This window comes from Camelus dromedarius, chromosome 2, assembly GCF_036321535.1.
Source record: "Camelus dromedarius isolate mCamDro1 chromosome 2, mCamDro1.pat, whole genome shotgun sequence".
In the NCBI taxonomy this organism is placed as follows: Eukaryota; Metazoa; Chordata; class Mammalia; order Artiodactyla; family Camelidae; genus Camelus; species Camelus dromedarius.
In genome coordinates, this window is record NC_087437.1 from 25,548,124 (window position 1) to 25,565,931 (window position 17,808).

General features: G+C 37.3%; 1 protein-coding gene across 3 annotated transcripts in view; it reads left to right on the forward strand.

The window, feature by feature from the left end:
• The first annotated feature begins 2,358 nt into the window (after positions 1-2,358).
• AGTR1 (angiotensin II receptor type 1) overlaps positions 2,359-17,808 on the forward strand; it is a 42,797-nt gene continuing 27,347 nt past the window's right edge. For all 3 annotated transcript variants that reach the window (XM_010980572.3, XM_010980571.3, XM_010980570.3), the window contains exons 1-2: positions 2,359-2,614; positions 11,673-11,757. The gene's annotated coding sequence lies outside the window, so the exon portion shown is untranslated. The remainder of the gene's footprint in view (positions 2,615-11,672; positions 11,758-17,808) is intronic.

Consider the following 17,808-nt stretch of genomic DNA (forward strand, 5'->3'; position numbering starts at 1 on the left):
TGACCAGTATAGAAAACTGCCAGTTACCCACTAAAAATGACTGCCAATTATTAAACACTTTGCTATGTACCAGGCACAGTATCTGAAGCTTTTATATATACTCTTTCCCTTAATCTTGACAAAAGCTTAGGGAATATTAGTACTCCATATATTTAAAAAAAAACCCATATCAGAGGGTAAACTTGTATAAGTGTATCAGGCTAACAAGCAGCAAAGCTGGGCTTCAGCTTAGGTGTTGGGTGTTTAAACTATATATTAATCAGTTGATTCAGCCCAATAATAATGATGATGCCTTCAGTTTCTTGGAAACTTGTCCTTCTCATCTGCTTGTGTCTGATGACATAACATCCCTAGGAGTAAACTCCACCCTTTTGAGAAGTTTCACCCAAAACAGCTGACTCTCTAAGAAACATCCAGTCCTCAAAACTATGATCATTTCTAAAACCAAGTTGAAATGTAGTACGGCTACATTGACTACGGCTGATGATTTAAAGCACTAAATAGGTTTAAAAATATAAAACTCTTCTGATTCTTAAACGATAATCACAGGAGCATTTCCTAATATCACTCACGATCTCCAGAATTTTGTTTTTCCCTACTTTTTGCTTTTCTACAAGAGGTCCTGTGATAAATGATTCCAAATACCTGTGATACGAGGAGGCAAGTTAGAGTCCTCCAACATTTGTTCTTTCTCAGGATTGTTTTGGCTATTCTGGGTCCCTTGCACTTCCCTATGAATTTTAGGATCACCTTCTTAATTTCTTCAAAGATAGCTTGTTGGGATTTTGTTATGGATTGTGTTTACTCTGTATATTATTTGGAGATTATTGTTATTTTAACAATATTGTCTTCCATGAACATGGAATGTCATTCTATTACTTAGGTCTAATTAAATTTCTTTCAACAATGTTTTCTGTTTTCAGGGTACAAGCTTTGCATCTTTTTGTTAAATTTATTCCTAATTATTTCAATTTCTTTGATCTATGATAAATGCAGTTTTTTCTTAATTTCATTTTTGGATTTCTCACCGCTGGTGTGTAGAAATACAGCTGATTTTGAATCCTGATCTTGTATCCTGAAATCTTTCTGATCTTGTTTATTAGCTCTAGTAGCTTTTTAATTGATTCCTTAGGATTTCCTAAATCCAAGATCATGTCATCTGCACATACAAATAGTTTCACTTCCTTTCTAATCTGGACGCCTTTCATTTCTTTTTCTCGTTCCATTGCCCTAGCTAGAACTTCTAGTACAATGTTCGATAGATGTGCGGAAAGCCAACAACTTTGTCTGCTTCCTGATCCTTAGATGCAAAAATACTGTCTTTCAACAGTAAGTTATGACATGAGTTTTTCATAGACTTCACAGTTTGAAGAAGTTTCTTTCCATTCCTGGTTTATTGAGTGATTTTTATCATGAAAAGTTGTTTTTCACTTTGTCAAATGTTCTTCTGATTTATTAAGATGATCCTGTGATTTTTGTCCTTCAGTCTGTTGATGCGGTATATTCCATTAACTGATGTTTCAGTAAACTAATCTTGCATTCCTGGGATAAATCTCACTTGGTCATGGTGTTTAATCCTTTTAGTACCTTACTGGATTCGATTCACTAACATTTTATTGAGGATTTTTATCTACATTCATAAGGGAGATTTGCAGTTTTCCTTTCTCCTGATGTCTCAACTGGTTTTGGTATCAGGGTAATACTGGCCTCAGAGCATGAGTTGGGAAGTGATACTTCCTCTTTTGGTTTGGTTTTTGTTTTTTGGGGTTTTGTTGTTGTTGTTGTTGTTGTTATTGTTGTTGTTGTTTTTTGATGAGTTTATAAAGAACTTACACTAATTCTTCCTTAAACATTTGGTCACATTTTGCTTTTTAACTTTATCTATTTTCGTATTTTTAAAAACGCAACTCCAGTAGCATGTCCAACAGGAGGAAATCAATGTCCACCCTTTCACTCTGTAACAACCCTGAAATTAATCTATGGGATGGAGCTGTGATCCACAACGGTATTTTCAGTTTGAGTTACTCCCAGGGAAGAAAAGTTCCCTAATTCGTCCTTAAAAGTTTTCCAAGTTGGACAAAAAAAAAAAAAAGAGAGAGAAAATCTGTCTAGGTGTGAATGGCTGCTCCTGCATCCCCAGCCCTGCTCCGTTTCTCCACTCCCTCCCTTGATGCCGGGTTCAGGGGCCAGGTGCGTGTAGATCTAATAAATGACACTGGGATGACAGTGGCATCATCCCACTTCCGCCAGCATCTGGAGAGGAAAGGGGGTTGGGCCAAGAGGGTCTCCCGGGCGGGGCAGAGGAGGAGGGAGTGCTAAACAGCCTCGCCCCTGGAACCCATGAAGCAGCAACGCCCCTCACTATAAATTTGAAGCTGCCTCATAGAGGATGATTCCTGCGCCTGTCAGCCAAGCGCCCCAGGCAGTGGGCGACAGAGCGTCTGGGCGGACGCTCGACTAGCAGTTCCGCGGCCGGGAGGCGGCGATCCATGGGGAGGAGCCCGAGCGGACCCCGGGAGTGAGGGCGCACAGCCGGAACGCGGAGGCGGCGCGCCCACGCCCCGAACCAGCGCCGCCAGCTCTGTCCGCCGTGGGCGCAGCATCCTGGGTGCGGGTGAGTTGGCGCGGACTGGCCGTCAGGCTCGGGGTTTGGGGACAGGGGTGGTCACTTTCAGGCCAAAGTGTCAACTGGGGGTGCTGTGCCGGGAGGATCCCGGGAACGAAGGCGCGAGAGAGTTATTTCCAGTCGGCGCCCACCCCGACCCGAAGCTGACCGCCCTTACCCAAATCTGATGAAGGGCATCTGTGTTGGGAAGAAACGATTTGAGTTTGTTTGCTGCCTGCTCCCGAAATTTCATTCCGATTTAACCAAATTCTATCGAGCTCAAGCAAGAAATCTGTAGAAATGGTATGCAACCAAGTAAACTTTCTTCCCGAGGCTTCTAGTTAACTCTTGTCTTTTAACCGTAACCTGAGTGTACGACTCCGCAGGGCGTCCATTTAAAAGCTGTGCAACTTCTAAAGTGAAGTTAAGAGTGTCCCCACACTGTTTCCCTGGCCATGCACCAGCACGGCTCACCTCCCCCACACCCCTCCCTGCAAACCATATCTGTGGGTTCTCCGACGCCGCCCCCACGTAGGGCAAAGTCTCCAACTAGGTAAAGTGCTCTTTGACTCATCTAAATGGGGAAGGGAAAAACCTGGGCTTCTCCACACCCCAATCCCCACAACCCTGTCCAGCGCACTTTTGTAAATGAGAGATTTTAGGAGCTCTTTTGCTTCCAACAGAGCCTGTTGCTGGCCCCTTCCCTTCATCCACTCCTCTACCTAGCACCCCATTCTCCAAGTCTCTTAAAGTCCGGCCAAGTATCTCCACAGTGCCAGATGCTACGTCTCCAGAAGGCCTCAGCAAGTCTTTCCCAAAGCATCTCCTGCCCTGTCTTCGGGCAGCCTTCAGAGACTTGGCTAATGAAGCCACCTAGGGCCTCTTTACCTAATCTTTGCTGATGGCCTCATTAAGAATCAAACACTCAGGAGTGGCCCTCTGGAGCCCTCTCTTCCTGGTCAAAGTTTGGGTGCTCACTTTCCCCTGGGATCACATTTGGAACTTGGCTACATTTACTTCTAGTGTCATTCCAAGAAGAGAATGTAACAGTGAGGGAGGCAGGAAATCTGGCACCCTGCTGCTCTGTTCTATAACTTTTTTTTAGCAATTTACATCTCCTAAAGGTGCCTCATCCCCAACGTGATTCTCTTGGTAGCTGCCACCGAAGGATCCTGGGTCCTCAGATGTATTCCCTTTAGCATAAGCTATAATGCCTTTATAAGTCTTCTCTAAAACAGAAACTGCCGGTTTTCCTTGTACCCTGCAGTGTTTCCCTAGCTCTAAAGGCCCCATGTGGATAATCTCTCCTCAGGCTGTGGTGGATTCCACAACCCTTCTGGAAGATAGTGCAGGGGCAGGGAAGCACAGGGCACTGGGAATGGAGACTCTTACTTATCTGGCCATGTGCTGTTAGAGTTATTTCACAACTCTGAACCTCAAGTCCCTGCCTGTAAGTTTCCCTCCAATGACAGAATTCCTTGATTCCTTTTGTTGCCTAGTTATTGCTTAAAAAATAAAAGTTTAAAATAACTACCCTGTTAGCCCATGTCTGTGGCCCTCAAAACTGTCTAAATAGCTCTCCCGGTAAATTTTCTGCCCTGGAAAATCATTAGGTCCAAGTGTCCCTCCGCAAATCACAACTGGCTCTTCCTACAACCTGGTTTAAGGCTCAGGGAGTGGCCCCAGTTGCAAGGTCTCACCATTTGCTGAAGTTTCATGATTTTTAGTGTCAAGTCTGTTATCTACTCTGTTTCCTCCTTTTTATTTCCTGACTTTGTTGTTCTTTGTGCCCATCATGAGGCCTTTATTTCTAGCTCAGTTCTTCTTCAACCTTAAACTGAATCAGCTCAGAAGAAAACTGGTTTTCTTCCAAGGATGCCAAAGGAAGGGAAAGTTTATCTTCCTTGAGATTTATAAAGGGTCCTTCAGCCACTGTTGCTTCAGCAATGCTCTGCATCCCAAGAGCTCCGAGCTTAAATCTTTCCCCTCTCTCTCTCTTACTCTGCTCCAGTGTTCAAACTGTGATTTTGTGGATTGTTCATGTTTCTTACTTTTTTTGTCTTTTCCTTTTCCCAGTTTGGGTCAGAGTTGTGTGTGTATGAGTGTACATAATTTGGGGGTTTTTGCTGCTGCTGCTGCTGCTGCTGCTGCTGCTGCTGCTGCTTATTACTGTTTTTGTTGTTACTATGACTAGTTGTTTGCCCTACACTAGAAAACAATGAAAGAAAATTCAATCTGTTGCTTATCTAAAGCCCAGGTGAAATACTTCGGTGAGAAGGAGTTAAGATGCATGATGCGTGTCTCCTGTAGTTTTATCTGTGCTGTCACACAGTCCTTTACAAGCAGATGACAGTTGCTGTGTTTTGCTTTCAAATTTGTTACAGGGACCAAGATCAAGTCCCATCACATTTAGAGATTTTGGCTGCCAGACGCAGGCACCTGGTCTTTAGCTCCAAGCTCGCTAGTTTCCCTAGTCCTTTTCCTGCTCAGTCATGAATGGGCAAAGCCAGAGAGCCTCCCAAATAAGAATTTTATTTAGAAGTTTGAAGTAAATCCAAGTGTTGTGAAAATTAAAAAGCTGTCTTGAAGACACACTGTAGCAATAAACAAATATACAGCCAGAGCAACAAAATATGACAAAACAGACAAGTCTGGGTTATAAACACTTCTCCCATGTTACCTAGCAAATTGGAAAAATCAGCTTTTAACCTATCACCATTGGAAAGTACTATTATTTTTCTTCAAAATGGTTATAAAATTTCTCTTTCAAAATTGCCTAAATCATTGGATTACATGGTTTGTGTTTCTTTTCACATAGGTGCTTATTAAAACAGTATATTAAAGCTCCCATAAGCAAAAGTAAATTCTGTTCCATTTCCAGCCTAAATTTAGCTATCACTTTACATTTTCTGTTTCATTCACATAACAGAGATTTTATTTACTAAAAATCAACTTTTCAATGGCTTATTATATAAAGCCATCTTAAATCAGGGAGTATCTATGGGGATTTAAGGTAAGATTCAACTGATTTGGCAAATGACTACCATTATCCTATTAAAGCTCTAAAATACACCTAAAACAAATCACAGCAAAAAAATAAAATAAAATAAAGAGCTATAAATTTGCCAAATGCTATGTTAGTTGATGGTTACTTTAATGACAAATTTGACAATTAGAAAAAAGTGTATACTTAGAACAATCATAAAAATGACAAGTGAATCCTGCTATTAGCTGTGGTTGTATTAACATTAAAAGTTTTTCTAATTTTGATTCTTTCTCTTCATAGCAGATGATCACAGGGGAAAAACTTCCCTTTAATATGAAAACCAAAAGTTCTTCAAACTGTTTTACTAATAAAGAATTCACTATATATTGTAAATGCTGTATGGCTGCTTTATATTACGTTATTTTTATAGCTTAGTTTAGAAGAGTTTGTTTTTATTTATTTGGCTCCTAAACAGATGTATCATCTAAATGTCTTAAGTAAAAATAAATGTCTAGACTCTGCCAGTTACTGTTTGATTTTCCTTCCTATAACTAGGAATATTTTAAATTGTCTGGCTGATCTCACATTCAATTACTTTTCCAACACAAAAAATGGAAAATGAGTAAGAAATTGATATGCTTCATTTTTTTCAGAATCCCATTGTGCCTTCATATTCCAAGTCCCAATTCTAGACGTCCTTAAAATTTTAAATCACAGAATTAATAATCATTCATTGGGTCAGCTTTTGTGTGATTTCTTATTCATTTTATACACATATAAGCTGCTTTGTTCTTCATCAAATAATGTTAAAATCTTATTTAGATAAGTGAATTAAAGTACATTGACTAGTTAACTTCACAGTAAGAATACTGGAAAATACTCATTCAGTTGTGTACTTTTAAAGAGAGTTTATGATTGCTAATTTGCTCTCTAAGTTTTCTTTAGCTATTTTCCATTTTATATTAATCAAAGCTCCTCTTATCTACCTTGGAAAATGAAGGGTTATATCTATGAAATACATCAACAATAGCAGAAGATATTTACAGAGAAAATATAATGGATCGGAGTGATATCAGGCCCTGAGGACATACCAAAGTATAAAAATGGTCTTTGCCCTAGAGAGGTGTTGGTCAAGCTAAGTACATATTTAGACACGGGTCTCTTTAATCATCTCAATGCCACTGGGCTGCGCAGCCATTTAAAAACAACCCTCCTACCTTTCAGACCAAGGGGAAATGTTGAATGGGGTTACACTGATTCTGGCCACTTCCATAATAACCACCACAATCTTCCCCTCCCCATGGCGTTGTAACTCCTTTGATAGTATGCACTACATCCAATTCCATCCTTGTATTCTATTACTAAATGCTCTACAAGTCCCTTTTTGCCTGTTTGTTTTTGGTTAAAGCTATGGAAAATATTAAATACATTTTCAGATGCTTATATTGTACAAGAGAAATGTTAGAGCGAAACCATTTCCTATTACACACAATAAAATGACTTAAAATCGATACTTTAGTCTTACTTAATGGGGAACTAAGTATTAATACCATTTTTTAGTCTAAAGCTGTAATGGCAAGGGGAAGGTAAGAAAAAGAGAAATGAAAAAGAATAAAAGGTTGAAATACCAAATCAGTGGTTCTTCAGGCTTTAGGAAGCAGGTAAGGCAAGCGTATGACAATCACCTGGGGAGCAGTTTTAAATCTGTACATATTGTCGGCATCTTCCTTTTCCCTCCTTTCCCCCTTTCCGCCTATTGAGAATGTCCATATCTATTACAAATTAGAAACAACCATCCACAATTACTTCGGGTGTCAAGGCCCACAGACCAGCATCATGGGCATCACCTGGGAGCTTATCAGAATCACAGAACCTTTGACCCTACCCAAGCCATTGAATTAGAATCTGCATTTTAACCAGATCCCCATGTGACTCAAATGCACACTAAAGCTAGAGACGCATGAGTGAACAGTACCTCTGTCTTGTTCAGAATGATTCCCTAGAGGTTATTTTCTTGGCTTTTTAATAAACTAACATTTTTAATAAAGCTAACATTTATTGAGCACATACAATATGCCAAACAATGTTCAGCCTTTAAATACTGTGTTTTATTTAATCCTCACAACATCTCTATGTAATGGCCACTGCTTTACCCCCATGTTATAGACCAGGATACTGAGTAATAACAAGATAAGTAGCTTATCAAAATGTGGTAACTGGTAGAATCAAGATTTAAACACAAATTTCTGATTCCTGTGCTCTGAGCTGCCACCCACACTGTCTGTTCCACACCAGGCTGCCTGCTTTTGAAGGCCAATTATTTGAGAATTTATTTAAAGTTACAATTGGAAATCAAGTTCTACTTCCCTCATAGAAAAAACAAGATCTATTCCATTTTGGTTATGATGTTTGCCTGTCATCTTACCTTTAACTGCAATAATGAAGAACTCTAGAAATTCCTTCTTTAACTGGGAAATAAATACAGGAACTAAGAAAGCCCATGATTTAAACCTTAAGATTTGATATCTCTGTTTTTCCCATCATTATTTGAAATTTATTTTTTTTAACCTTTTAGTGTTCTGATGAACTTTTTTTTTTTAAAAAACTTCTGTCTTGAATTGAACAAGCCATTTCCTACATACATAAACTGTTCTGCATTCCAACTCAAATTACGTATCACTGTTTCCGCTTTTGATATAAACACTTTTTATCTATAAGCATGGTTTACAAAACTTTAGTTGAATAGGGTTACTAACCAGTCAGTCTGCAAGCAAGGGTGATTTATTTTAAGCCAGTGACTCCCCAAATGATTCAGTCTCTGAAAGATTTCTCCCAGTGTATACAGATTCTCTGAGAGCTGTCAGGAGGATCTGGTCAAATGTCTGTTGTTTTGACAGGGGTTCACTGATGTTGGTCAAAAGACTGAGGTGAGTCTAGGTTCCTTCTGATCATGTTTGAGAGGAGAGGTGTGTCAACGGTACTGAGCAGCCACGATTTTTTCCATGATAAAAGGACATCCTTGGGAGACAGAAATTCACCAACTGCTTAGATCTAGAACTTTCGGCAGCACTAATAGTACACTGTCTAACTTGTAAGTCATGGCTTAGGGCAAAAATCAACCCAGAGATGCCATAAAGCCAAGTAGTGAGAGCTTAGAGGGAAATTCGTGCCCAGGAGACATCCTGCATATAGCAGACAGAATATCCCAGTGCTAATAAATGATAAAGTACCGATGATCCTCTTAGGATTCTTTACAGTCCTGATGGTCTTACTAAACCTAAATATTTGTGACTGTGGCTGAATTTAATCTGTATCAGGTTTTTTCCTAAATAAATTTTAAAAAAATCTCACAGCATTTCTTCTAGTAAACTTCATACATTTACAATTTTATCTTACGTATTCTTTTCTTCACTTTTTGATCCAAACTTTTCTTGCTATACAATTCAAATGCATCTTACATGCTTCTAAATCTACATGGTGTGTCCCTAGAACAGGAATGTTCCACTGACCCAGCTTTAATAATCTAATTCTCTTTCCATTCAAATGATGTCACTTCACATAAAACACACTGTATCATGATGTCTTCCAGCACTTGACCTTCACACAGTTAATTGCTGCCACTTTATCAGGAATGGAAAAGAATCTGATGTGATTCCTACGTAATGATTTCCTGAATGTATTCTAGCATTTGATAGAATGGATTTCTGAGAGAAATACAAATCTATTCTTTTAAATTCCCACTAGGTTAAGCAGTATGAGAGAATATTATATGGTCATCATATATTTATATGTAGATTTTAAAATATTTAATGACAAGGAAAGGTAATCATAAGTAAATATAAAGATGTATAAAACATAAATCAGGTGTGAGCCTGTGTGTGCGTGTGTGCGTGCGTGTGTGCATCTGTGTGTGTGTGTGTGTGTGTGTGTGTGTGTGTGTGTGTGTGTGGCAGATTCTTGTCAAGGTTCCATTAAGGTCTTACTTGGGTCATTGATATTCTAACAAAAAAAGTTGTATTAGCACTGATTTGTGAGTAAAATCACTGATATTTTTTTAAATGCCTGTATATTTGTGGAACAAATAAGGAACACTAGGAAAAATATGTAACAAATCTTAAAAGCTTTTGAGGATTATTAAGATCAAGGTTAAGATCAAAGGTGACTTTTTCCTTACCCCCATCATTTTTTCTTTTGCATGTGCTTTCAAATTTTCCTATAATGAACCTCTACTGTATTTCATACTTTGTTTGTCTTGGAATTTATTTTACTTTCCTTCTAACTCACTCTAGATTTCAGATCTTAGAAAACCACTATTAACCCTCTAGAGAATGATATTGGTAAATCTGACCCTGTCTCTATTTTTTTCCCCAATGTATAGTAGAGTCCACAGATTTTACACCATAGTGGTATTTTATAGGAAAAAATCATCTAATGGGAATTTTTTTGCTATAACAAAAAAAAAAAAAAAAAACAAGAAATAGGGATAAAAATAGGTCCTTCTAATGTCAAAATTCTCCCATATCACTATGTGATAGTGAAGTTGGTATACACTGTTGTTAAAAAAAAAAAAAAAGTAACCTATACGCAGTCTTCTTGAGTAAGTCTTTAACTTAAAAAAAAAAAAAATTCTTACTTAAAAAAATCTCCAAATCCATAATGAAAAATATTGATGAATTTGGCTACATAAAAAAATTTAAATGGCTGTATTGTAAAAAGCACCATAAAGTCAAAAGATAAACAGGAACTTGGGAAAGCTATTTGCCACACATCACATGTAAAATGCCAATTTCTTTAATATAATACAAGCTCTTTAAAATGAGAAACAGTGAACAACCCAATGGAAAATTGAGCAAAGGTCATGACTGGGCAAACTAATAGAAAAATAACTACAAAAAATGAGAAAACAAAAAGAAGCTCAACATCATTCATAACTAAAGAAATGCAAATCAAAACAAAAATGTACTTTTCACTTATCAGACTTAGGAAAAATTTAAGGTTTGCTACAAGCCAGATTTTTGGTATTATAAATTCATGTAACCTTTATAGAGGACAGTTTGTACATATCTTTCAAAAACTTAGAATGTATAAACAATTTGCATCAACAATTATGTTTGGAACTTTTTCTACTGATATAATCATGTAAGTACAAAATATGATCATTGAGGCTTTTTTTAAGCATCCAAAATGGGAAACTGAAAAAAAAAAAAAAAGCCCTGGGGCTGGTTAAATATCATATTTTAGTGCAATGAATGGGCTACCAAATAGCTATCAAAACGAAAGAGATAGGTTTATGTATTGTGACGCAGAAAGTTCTGCTAGCCATATTATCAAGTTAAAAAACACACAGACTATATGGTGTACAAAATTTTAAAACATGGATATACACCTTTATATGCATGTGTATACATTTTTTAAAGTCCTAGAAAGGTACATAGCAAACTATTAGTAATAAGTATCTCTGAGAAGTGGATCAGGAGAGGCAATTAGTGAGGGTTAAAAGATGTGTACTATTTTTTTCCTGGGTCTTTTATTTTTATTTTTTTTCAGGAGGTACTTTTATTTTATACTTTTCTTTAATGACATTTATACCACATGCATGTATTACTTCTATGAAAAATTAAAACATAAAAAATATTTTTTAAGATTTGTTTTAAATTGTGATACAACAATACTTACATAAATTTTACATTAAAAAGAATCACGTATCAAAGTTTTACTGTAGATTCACAAGTAAAAATCTAATATTTCCTATATTTAGTAGTTATCTCTACAGAAATGCCTTAGAGGATTATGCTATTTTTTACCCCAAAAGATCCTTTTTTCTCCTTCTCTGGTGTTCATCTACAAGGGTCGAGGGACAATGTTGACTATAATCAGGAGGAGGACGAGATCCCATGACAGACAGCCACTTAGTAGAGCCTAACTCTATATAAGGAAAAATATGTTCTTGATGTGGCCCAGATGGCTTCATTCCCTTTAAAAACATTCTTAAGATGTAGTGTTAATGCTTATTCTGTAAATTAGAAAATAAAAGTCTGACCATATTCAGTGAATCATTTTAATCTTTTTTTTTCTTTCCAGATTTGATACATGATAAATTGGTCTAAAATGGCTGAGTTTTTATCTGAATAAGTCATTGACTCCATCCCAGAAGGTCTGCATCCAGGTAAATGTTCTACACCTGTAACATCGTATCTGTCCGCAATTTTCTCTAACATGTCAACAGTGAAGATGGCACAAGAAGCCACACAGGCCTTTGTTACATGACAAACAGAAGCAGCAGAAAAGAATGAAATTCCAATCTTAACTCATCCCTTCTAATATGCAGCTTAAAAACATATATATTTCTATGAATTTAAATGTAAAGTGTCAGAATTACAAAGATATTCATGTAGTGATGATAAACCATGTGAGAGATCTGCAACCCCTTGGCAAGGATCTCCTTGTGGTTAGAGGTGATATCTCTGAGCAGCACTTTCCATACTATGTAGGGCTTTAGGAGGGTCAGGAGGGAGATGACCGTGCTCTCTCCCCAGCCACCAAATGGGGGACTTGAGTTCTGCGATGCCCCAGCACTCAGTTCTAGATGCACAGGTCTAAAGACTATGAACCTACAAACGTCTCCCTTACTCCAATAAGATATAGGGGAAGGGGCTCTGGAGTTGGATGCAGAGGCACCCTTTCATTCCCATGCAGCTTAGCCCACTGGTAGGCATGAGTTCCATGGAGTCACACAGCAGGGCACTTCACTCAAAACCTGAGAGAGCAGCCGGGGATGCTCTGTCAGTCCAGCTCCTGCCACATGGGCCCGTAGGATAGCTTTCATAAAGAGACTCGGCTAGCAGGATTTTTTTCTCCTGAAGTAAACTCGGCTCAAAGAACAAGCCCTCAGCTTCCCAGATTAACAGGGGAGACACTCCCTAGTTCCTCCAAGGAGAATGAAGAGTAGCTTGTCCCCTTCTGAATATGCTGAGGTAGATAAGATCAGTGGTGGTGGGCAGACATATGTTAGAGGTGACTGGTCTTTTTGATTGGCAGGTAAGAAACAGTTGCTGGAAGGCACTCCACAGTGGTATTAGGAAACTATTTAGGACTGCTTTAATCTTGGAGACAGAAATAGTAACATTCTACAGAGCTGTGCCACTGGAAATCCTTAGGGGTTTTTTTCGTGAGGTATAGTTAAACTTAGGAAGCTGGGCTGCGCGTGTTTTCAGAAAAAATCCAGCTCTGGAAAAAGTACATTAAAAATATGTCCTAGTTAGGAAGACACTAAGACTGGAAGCTTTATTTTACATCCTAAGAGTGCTGAACAGAAGGAGCTCTTTGTCTGTAATACCCCATCAGCCTCAGAGCAGAAGAACCGGGACAGTAATGTTGGGGGAGATGGGGGCTCCTGCCGGGAATAATTCTTCGACCAGCCTCTCCTCCCCTGTATTTTGGAAGCCCCTTGGTTTCTGATAACATCACACATTTGTAGCAAAACTTCCCAGACAATGATGACATTTTGCTTACAAATAAGAAAATACTGAAAAAAATTCTGTAAACTTTTAAACTTTTTCAAACCTTTAGGTTTCAGACAAATAAGCAAAACATGCTTAATTCTAAGAAGTCAGCTTTTGTTAAAGAACTGATTCCATGCCAATTCTGCCACTAACTAGCAACACTGCCCTTGATTTCCTGTGGAAGCATCTCTGAGGCCCCATCCCAGTCCATGGTCACTGTACTGAAATATAGAAAGTGTTTTCGGAAGGTCCTTCTGAACTTTGTATTGTCACTTTGAAACTTCCACCAACTTACAGCTACAGAACTTTGATCTCTTATTGATTGAAACCAGTAACATGTAAACAGCATTTCAGAGCGTGTTTTATAGAACCAAAAATATTTAGATTGAAATCTACTTATGAAAATTGGAAAAACCTGGTTAGGACACGTAAAAGAATAAAACCATATTCAGTGGCTTAAAATCTACAGACCCTGCACTGTTCAATATGGTAGCCATTTGCCCCATGTGGCTATTTAAATTAATTATAATAAATGAAATTAAAAATTCAGTTCTTCAGGTGTACTAACCATATTTCAAGTTCTCAATAGGCACATGTAGTCAGTGGCTACTGTATTGAATAGCACAGATATAGAACATTTCTATCATTACAGAAAGTTCTATTAGACAGTACTATTATACACAAATTATTAATAATGCAGTGGACTTCATTGCTACTTGGTAAGAAAGTTTTGTGCTCTTTTACACTTATTTGGAAATTTTAAACTCTAATTTTCTCCATTGGAGGTTATCTGGTATACAGTTCTCACAGGTCCCTTTTTCTTTTTCCTATTTATTTGCATAGCAAAATGTGTGGAATTAACTATTTTAAATATTTATTTAAATATTTTATGTACTCTTCTAAAGTCAGAGATTTTTATTTTCTTAAAAATTGTGAAAAGTGGTACACAGCTATGTTGAGCTAATATGTGGCTGTTGGCTTTTTTACCTAAATCACTGACATGTCTAAGTAAGCAAAACAAGAAAAGATGTCAGATAATTTCTAAAGTCCAATATTTTTTCTTTATCCTTTATATTCTGTGAGATTTTATTTTTCCTACAATGATAGGTATGTCTCAGTTGTATATTTAACTAAAGCTGACTTACATTTTTTAAGCAGTTAGAAAGCCAAGCAAAATATATATTGGACCATTTATTTCTTTTTTCTTTTTTATGGAAATAAGTAATATATTAATAGTCTCCATTTTGATTTCAAAATTATATATATATATATCAGATAACAATAGTTTGTTTATAATTTTTAATTAATATAATCACCCTTTTTATAGTGTATTCTTAAACTTGTTGGTCACCATTTTCCTCCTAACATGATCCTACTCTTTAACATCAGTCTCAATTACTTTCCAGTCACTTATACTTAGTAGTTCAATTAAATTTGATTCCTGGACTAATGGCTGTATGTTACACAAGCCAAAAATTTTTTTTTTAATTTTGTCTTTGAGTCACTGAAGCATCAAGGTTTGGAAACAGCTATATAAATAGCTGTGAAAAAGACATATAAATATCCAGCCAATATTCCCTTCATACATTTAATAGTATCATTTTTCAGTGAAAGCATAAATAATAGAAGTTTGGGCCCAGTTTAGAATTGTTAAATATGAATCTCAGAGTCTTACCAATGGAAAAAAGGCAAAGTAAAGGTTAGCCATTTGTGGAAAAAAATAGCTTTCTTTATAGAATAAAGAATCTATTCCAAATAACCTGTTATTCATACAGTTTATCTACAGTAACATTGTTCCTATGTTTAAATAATATAGCTAGATATGTTTAGCTTACAACCATATAAGAGATTCTAATTTAAACTGGATTACTATTAATATTTTCAAAAATGAAAAGAGTCAGAGAATTAGTCTCTAAATTTAGCAGTTCGGTACTGCTCACAGGAAGAACTTTTCACTAGTACCAAAAGTGCTGTTATCCTCTCCCTTCAACTAGCTAGTCATTCCTTTTAAGGTTCTTAAGAAGAGTTAGATATATAGGAGTGATTTTTTTAAATTCAAGAAAGATCTAGGATATCTCAGGAATGTAACAGTACAGTGCAGACCTGACAGAAGGTAACCCGTTATCTGGAACTAGGTCTTTGGCACCTTTCCAGAATTTAAACAAAATACTGGTCTCGCTAGGGTGTCCCTGGGACAACAGGAACAAGCTCATACTGCAAGTCCAAAATCCAGTCAAGAGCAAAATCTTATCCAGGCAAAACCAAAATATTTCCGCACACATCAGAGGCCACCATAAAAAAGTAAACAAAGCTACTGTAGATAAAGCCAAGGCAGTGGGTAAAGGCTGTCTTTTGGCCTAGAGTCTGACCCTCGGCTTCTCGGTGATGCTCCAGGCCAAAGAGGAAGAACAAGATGGGTATTTTGCTGCCTTTTGGTCTGTCCAGTGAAGTCAGTGTACAGATCAAGAGGATAAAACAACTGTCTCCCTTAACAATACAAAGCAGAAAATCCAACCTGCTTTGGCAGTGTGAAAGCAATGCAAATTCAAGTCACTGATGACAGAAGCTTCTTGTGTGATACATAAGATTATTCTATAATCTAATGGCCCAGCCATATTTAACCCAACTCTGAACTTTTAATGAATGCTCATCTTTGTTTTACATAGAACATATTCATCTATACCCAACTAAACAAACAGAGGATGATGGAAATGGCCCTGTAAGAAGTGCTGGCCCACAGTGCATCTTCTAGGTCTGGGGCAGCTGAAGTAGCAGAGGCTCCCCCTGGATTTCTGCTAGAATTTAGGTTTAATTAGATGGATGCATTAGACACACAGCCTCTGAATTAAAGGGTGAGAAATACAACATGTACGAATTAAGTGAAGGAAAATTTACATTATGAATAAAGTAATAAATGTCAATAAATTTAAAAATTGATTTTAGCTTCCTTTATATGACAAATGTAACAGACCTAATTTGACATCTTAAAATGAAGAGATCTATGTGTAACCTATTTTGTGATTTTTATCTTCTCAGGAGGGTGTTTTTACATATTTAATCTTTTTTTTTCTTTTTTCAGTTTCTATGGTGTCACCATCCATCAACCCATATTGGTTGAAATATATACACACACACATACACACACACACACACACACAAAGATCCCAAGAGAAAGTAATGCTGCAATCCTCCTCAGCAATTCATTCTAACAATTAAAAACCCTTAAGCTAAATAGAATAATTCATTTCACAGGAAACTTTTATTCAATATGCATAATTAGTTTTAGTTAACTTTATTAATGAAATGTCGCAAATCAATTAGGTTTGCAATAATCAGATGCTGAGGACCCAAGAGGGGCAATTTCCCTCACAAGAGGGGAAGGTGGTATACAATTTAGCTGGGAAGCAAATGTAATTAGATTTGATCAGTTGAGTATTCCTGTCCTTATGTGGCGTTAGGCACATACCCAAGCCTGAGTATATAGTTGGAAAGAGGTAGAAAAAACAATGTGATTTAGAAAATTTCTTCATGGTCCTATTGGACACAAACTGACAGACAAAGTGGGCCTTTGAAACCACAGGTAAACAGATTTTTTTTTTTTTTCAGATAGGGCTATGTTTAAATTTCTTTTTCAAGTCTGAATGCCTTTAAGTAATAGTATATGAACTCAACTATTTGTCACAGACCCCTCTATTCCTTAATGCCTTATAACAGGTATTTCACACATTTATTTAACTGCCTAAACCCTGATGGCATTTCATTTTGCAGCTGTTGTGACCTAGAAGTTTATTACTGAATGAGTGTGAGGTAACCCTAAAGTTTCTTTCTCTGACTGTAAAATAGGAATATCAAAGAAATGTCATGACAGTAAAAATTCTTCTGAATGAAAATTACATTGAACACAAGTATTCCTATTTAGGGCTGCAGTGTGCAACAGATTCTGCTGTTATTCATTCAATAAGTATCTGTGTTGGACACCTACATGCCACTCACTATTCTCAGCATTAAGGACAAAGTGGGAGCAAAGCAGACAAAAATCTCTGCCCTCATAGGACTTATATCCTAGTGCATGTAGTCAGAAAAACAAGTAAAGTATATAGTATGTTGGATGACATGAAGAATGGAAATAAGAGTGTGGAAGCAGTGAGGGAGAAGGGTGCAGTTTTTAAAGGGTGCTTAGGGAAAGCCTTCGCAGTAAGAAGAAAGGAACTATGTGGACATCTGGAGGATTGCTCTGTGGAGAGGGCAGAGCAAATGCAAAGGCCCTGGGGCAGTACTATGCTGGCATATTCAAGACACAGCAAACAGGCCAGGATCCAGAAAGCAAGTTTTGAAGAGTATAAACTGACAGGCAGACTAGAGATGTATTTAGAATGGATGCTAGAAGAGGAAAATAAATGGAACTTTTTTTAACTTAGATGGTTTAAAGACTTAAAATGCTTTGAAATGTAGTGAAATGTTTTCACAAGAGAGATTTTTAAAGAAGTTAGGTCCATGATTCAATCCCCAGTGGTTGGTCTGGTAGCCATCGTAGTTGGCGGCTATGACTAGAACTCTAATCATTAAAAACCTGCATTTGATATCAGTTCCTCCTGGACACCCAACGGATTTCTTTCGTGTCTTTGGTACACTTCAAAAACACTTTGCCTATCACTGACCTGTAATCCCATGTCTCTGGACCTGAAAATAAAACTCCTTGTGGTGGAGAGTTAGTG